At 36.0% G+C, this 6,645-nt stretch overlaps 1 pseudogene; it reads left to right on the top strand.

Moving 5' to 3' along the window:
* Nucleotides 1-3,352: 3,352 nt before the first annotated feature.
* LOC120137093 lies at nt 3,353-6,205 on the top strand (annotated as a pseudogene).
* Nucleotides 6,206-6,645: the final 440 nt, after the last annotated feature.

Here is a 6,645-nt window from a genome sequence, read left to right as displayed (position 1 = left end):
CAAAAATCCTTAGATAACCAGATCTCCTCTTCACGAATGAGCCATGTCATTCTTAGATAGCCAGACGTCCTCATCACAAAATAACCATGTTATCTCAAATATCTTTAAAAATGGCCAGACGTCCTCATCGCGAAGGAACAATGTCATCCACCAACCAGATCTCCTCAGCACGAAGGAGCCACGCCATCCTTGGATAGCCAGACGTCCTCATCATGAAGGAACTGTGTTATCTCAAATATCTTTAAAGATGGTCAGACGTCCTCATCATGAAGGAATAATGTCATCCATCGACCAGAACTCCTCATCACGAAAGAGCCAAATCATCCTTAGATAGCTAGATGTCCTCATCACGAAGGAATCGTGTTATCTAAAATCATCCTTAGATAGCCAGATGTCCTCATCACGAAGGAACCGTATTATCTCAATCATCTTTAGATAGACAGATGTCCTCATCACGAAGGAACCGTGTTATCTCAATTATCTTTAAACATGACCAGACGTCCTCATCATGAAGGAACAATGTCATACATCAGCCTGATCTCCACTGAATGAAGAATGGAGCAGATTTCCCATCAAAGCATGAAATCAACTAGACGAAAATTCCTTGTCTTTTTATCTTTGCTCTATTCTTGTTAACACAAAAATGAGCAAAGAGGGGCAGTTGTCGACATTCATTTTCGTCTGAGCTTACGTTTTATATTATAATTATTATTATATTATTATTATTACTATTATTATTATATACTTAATAATTAAAATTCTTGTTACAGGCCCAAATACAAAACAAATTGGGAGCCTTTTACAAATCTGACCCGGGGCCCAATTACAGTCAAAACCTAATACACCCAGACCAGTTCAAGGAGGTCTGACCCAGAGGCCCAACAGAACCCGATTTAGGCCCAGACGATTTAGGCCCGAGAAAGATCCAACGACCTAGATTGATCCAGCAGAAACTAGGGTATCATTACCACCCTAGGGCTATTCCGGTCGCCACTTCCAGATGGTCCACTTCGACGTTTCCACGCCTTCACCGCCTCAACAGAAGACTCCAAAAGAAACAAGGATGACTGCACACCTCACAACCCTAGGGTGAGTCACCACTATAGCTCCGGTGACTCACCGGGGTTCACTCTATTAACCGGTCTGAGATGAGCACCAAAGAACCCTATAAATAGGGTCGAACCTACAAGAGAAAAAGACAGCAAGAGAAAGACAATGAGACAGAGAAACACAACGATAACGAGAGATGAGAGACACAGATAGATAGCCGAAACAAGAGACAAAGAGAAAAGGCAACCAACATAGAGCAAACCCACCAACAACAAGAAGCAAACCGAAAGAAAAAAGAAGAGAAATTTACCGAGGAAATTGTATCGTCATCGGAGCATCGGGTTTTCGAAGGTAAAATATCAAGATATACTAAGTTCGGTGGTTTTTTAGAAAAAGTGAAGGCCAGATCTGGGTATAGGACAGTTTGGGCTTCAATTTGGTGTATTTTTTCGAACTCCGACCATCGTGGACGGTGGTCGACGGTGGCTATCGATGACAGCGTACGGTAGTTGGTTGGTGATTGGCATCCCTCAGGTGAGGGAATTCTAGAGAGAAATGAGAGAGTTTGGCCTAAAAGGCCTATTTATATCCCTCTCTAAACGGCGTCGTTTTGGAGAGGGACCTACGTGTAATTCGGGAGTGGGTAAACCTCGCCCGCGATCCTTGTATATTGTATGCTTTGCAATTTGGTCACTTAATCATGTTTATACGCAATTCAATTTGGCATTCATATTTTATTTTATTATGTTTTAGTCCATGTTTGTATGTTTATATATTTAGGGTAAATGTCATATTTAGTCCCTATTATTTTAATAATTTATATTTTAATCTCGTATAATTATTTATGGTTAAATTACATTGATAGTTCCTAGTTTTTGTAATATTTCGAATTATGGCCATTAAATTAGATATTTTATAATTTAATCCCTATAATTTTAATATTTTATATATGTAATTAGGTCATATTATTTTATACAATGAATCATAAAATATTTCCTTAACTTATTAGAAATATATTTTAAATGATTGTTGGTACAAAAATTAAATTAAATCCAAATTTGTAAATTTACTGCAAAGATAAATAATTAATAAACAAGATACAAATTTTGGGCGTTGTGGGGTGCAAATCCTTCCCCACATGTAACCGACTCTCGAACTCATTTTTCTGGTAAGCATGCCCTTTTTGTGTTGTTTTAATAATTTTTTTTATAAATTTTATTAAAATAACCAAGCAATTTTGGTGACCAATCACACCTCGATAAATGATTGGTGACAACTCCTCAAATTGTGTTTTATCTTATGCAATAAGAAAAACACTTACTTTTTCGAGACGAGATTTAGAAAATAACGACACTTGTTTTCGTCGGGCAAATACCGTCTCGACACAGACATAAAACTTAATTTTTTTTAAAAAAAATAACCTCAAAATTTATATTTTGTGACTTTACACAACATATTCTATACTTCTACAATATTATATATATATAATTATTCACACAATAAAAAGGAATAGAGATAAAAATTTGATCTGATTATCTATTTTTTTCTTGGATATTTGATTTGAATTATCCAAAAATTAAAAAATAAATCAGATCAACGGATCACATCAATTAGAACGAATACTTTCATATACTCCTAATTTCATTTGAGTCATTGTAGCCTATACGCCCTCTTTTTTTCTATTGTAGGTCGTATCCTGTGTTATCTGCTTTGGAGTCATCTTCTCAATTGAGCTGATGAAGTTTTAACAAATTCGAGTAGAAGTCTGAACCCTTAGTAGTGTGGTCATAGGTTCACTTCCTCGGCTTTTTAGGCCCTATACCGTATGTAAAAAATATAATTGAAAAAAAATATGATTGTTATTTTTAATTTGGTATCTACATATTTGTTATGATATTTAAAGAACTTGTCACGTAGAGATGATGAATTTGTCTATATAATATTTTTTTATTTAAACTCGTCACCTCAAGATGACGAATTTATTTAAAAAACTCAAGATGATAAATTTCATACACTATAAAAAATACCATAGATACGAAAATTAAAAGTCTTACAGCCCTATTTCCCTCATTATATTCTTGGGTGCCGTATTGGGAAAAAACCTCACTTCCACCCCCATATCTCAGCTTTAACAAATAAAAAATCCTTAGGTTTAAGGGTCCATTGATATCTAAAAACAAAATCTGGGCCACGTTATTACTGGGTCCGTACTGCTTATAAATTGGGCTCGGCTACCAACAGAATTCTAGAATTTTTTCGAGAGAAAAAAAAAAGGAATGAAAATCAGCGTGGATGGCCGAATGCATTCTATATTGTTAGCCAACCCTAACGTTCTTCTTGCTGTGATCCTCGGTAGCACCATCATTTTCATTTTATTGATCCAACCGCGCCACCTGCTATCTTCTTCTCCAAAGGCGGTTCCATGGCTGCTCGGAGCTTTGTTCTTTGGCTTCACGGGCTTGGTGAGTCTGGCCCAGCTAATGAATCCATCAAGACACTCTTTAGGTCTCCCAAGTTCCGAAACACCAAGTGGTCTTTCCCTTCTGCTCCTGAAAACCCCGTCACCTGCAACTGTAAGCTTCATCATTTGCATTCTTTCTCGAATTGATTCTGCTTTTTGACTTTGTTTTTGTGTTTTGAATGAAATGATGTGCATGGGTCTGATTATTTCTACTTTAATTAGAGTTTCAGTGTAATATGTGGCAGTTAATACGCTGAAAAGTTTTGGGGAGAAATGTATAGGAATAGGAGTGATTGATGATGATAAACTTCAAGTACGGAATCTCGTTTCCTATTTGAAATTTATTACGTTAGTTTTTTGTTTTGTCCAATTGTACTAGTAAGAGAGAACAGGGTGGAGCTAACGGGAACAAATTCTTAGCAAAGGGTTGGTGTAATTTTTGCATAGGGTTTCGATGTCTAACTGTTCACGATCTTTCAGCATTGATGTGGAAAATAGTCGCCCTTTTGAGACTGTATGCTTTGATGGCTCATCTATAGAGGTTTGAATACTGTGACAGATGGCTTGTTTCTCTTAAAAATTCTATCTATCAGACAATTTAACTGGTGTCACAAATCATCTTTAGACTTATTACTAAGAGTGACGTTTAGAACAGTTGATTATCATTCATAATGATACCACAATTGTTCTTTCTGATATATATTTCATTGGCAGATGGAATAAGGATGCCTTCTTGGTTTGAGATCCATGAGATTCCTGTGACAGCTGTAAGTGTTGCTTGTTCTCCTTCCACTTAATTTATACCAATACTGCTGGGACATTTCTCTTTGAGATGCCTTTTTGGTACCAGTATAACAAATTTATGTACACTTCATTGTTGATTCGTTTATAGAGTGGATTTTAGGCCCTTTTGTTTCTTATCTACTAGTAAAACTGAGTTTCGGTGGTATTAAATACTGCCTACTATTGCTTATTAGCAAAGAGTAGATTATCTAATGTAGGTATACGAGTTACATCTCTATTGTCCTACCATTGGTCGTCTGTTTTAACTTTAATGCATATGCATGCATGCTTAGAAGGACTAAATCATCACAAGTTGTGGGCTATCTGTCACAGCCAGATTCTGCGTATGCCACGGATCGTAAAAATGCACAACCCATGGATTTTATTATGGTTATTAATTGACTGAGTTCTTTTTCATGAGCAAAAGTAGCACAGATGGCACTTTGCACAGACTTTTCGCTTTTAATGTTCAAACTTCTATTTTCTGATTATTTCAACACAACATTAATAGTGGCCTCAAAGACAATTTCCTGGATTTGGGGTCAACCTGTGTCCTGACAGTAAGCTCTAAGCTTTCAATGTTCATGAACTTCATTACAGTTTGGTACTTGTTGTGCCGTTATCAGGTGAAAGATATTTGCGTTCGGCTATTTGTAAAAGTCATGCAAATGTTTTTCTTTACTTTGCTGTTGCTCTTGAAAAGTTCACATCTTACAACCAATTCTACCTTTTTCCATCATGATGATGTGAATGCTCAGCTCATGTGCTCTTAGATGGTTGGTATTGCATATATATATATATATAGGATTCTCCAAAAGCTGAAAGTGATGTCCTTAAAGCAGTTCAGAATGTGCATGCCATGATATAAAGGAGGTAGGAAGTCTCTCTCCAAGGATCATAGAATAATTCACTGCATTACTTGTGGTATGTTGCAAGTTTAACAACTTCTTTCAGGTGCCTTGACCTTGGCTAGTGTTCTGTTGTACCCTAAAAAGCTTGGTAGGGGTGCAGTCTTCAGTGGACGGGTTCCTTTCAATTCTTCAATGATAAAAAAGTTCCCAGAAGATGCAAAGAAGGTGATTTTCATCAAATGCTCCAAGTTTATCCAGTTTTCTATTACTTGATCCCATTCCTTTTCCCCATCTTTTTGGAGCCTGTCAAACCTAGAAATATCTGCAGATATTAGATTCTTAATGTCTTGTTATCAGAAAGGATTTTGTCGATTGCATTTAATGCTTTGTAATTAATTCATATCTTTTGACTAGAATATCTGCTTGTCTGAGATATATTTCCAGCTCTGTGAGAGCATCATTCCTAAACTACCATTGGAATCCTAATTCCCGAAGATGCGATTGCTAATTGTGTTTGCTATGATTTCATGGATAATAATGTCATCTGCTGCTGGTTTTCTTAGATTATGAGTTCTTCCTGAACTAACTCGATTATCTCATTATTTTGAAACATCCTTATGAATGATGCGACACCTGAAATTGTGCAAGACACCTATTTTATGGTCCCACGGAATGGCCGACAGAACTGTACTTTTTGAGGCTGGACAAGCAGGACCCCCTTTCCTTGAACAAGCAGGAGTAACCTGCGAATTCAAGATATATATGCCATTTTTTTCTGATTTTCTGGTGCTTTTTGTATGGCATCTGCTGATTTGCCGAAATTCCTATGCTGTTACGGGCTTATCCTGGTCTTGGCCATTCAATAAGCAACGAAGAGCTGCAGTTCCTCGAATCATGGATTAAGACTCGTCTACAAAGTTCTTAAAGGTTTAAATATCTTGACAATGGCATCTAATTATTGTCATTGATTTTTAGTGAAATTATCAATAATTAAATATTATAGTACATGTGTGGGTGACAATATGAAGATATTTTTCATCTCCGGAATATTATAAGTTGGGATTGTTGCTTTATGTAAAACATAAGTTTCTAAACTTAGTATAGAGAAGGTTTGTTTATCCAACCTCTTCAGTTTCATAGTGTCTCGACCGTCTTTCGGTTGGGCACGGAATTAGGCTTCGACTTGAAATGAGTGGGTTAGAGTCATCACCGATCAATTTAAAAATATTTAGGTGGATCGGACATCATCTTACATAATATGTGTTTTACCAGAAATGTGTCAAATTCGGGAGTTGATTAAGGTCAAGAAAGGGTTAGCACTTTTGAACCGCCCTTTCGGTATTAATTAACTTGTTGATTGTCTTTAATTGCGAAAATTTAAATTTAAATTTAAATTTAAAAATTCAATTCGAATTCATTATCTTTAATCAATTGAAAGAATCCTTAAGAAGTCAAAAAAATGTTAGAAAAAGAAAAAAAAATTAATGTTAAATAAATGAA

The sequence above is a fragment of the Hibiscus syriacus genome, unplaced genomic scaffold (assembly GCF_006381635.1).
Source record: "Hibiscus syriacus cultivar Baekdansim isolate YM2019G1 unplaced genomic scaffold, ASM638163v2 tig00110647_pilon, whole genome shotgun sequence".
Classification (NCBI taxonomy): Eukaryota; Viridiplantae; Streptophyta; class Magnoliopsida; order Malvales; family Malvaceae; genus Hibiscus; species Hibiscus syriacus.
Note: the sequence above shows the minus strand (reverse complement) of the source record. Positions and strands in the feature narration are given on the sequence as shown.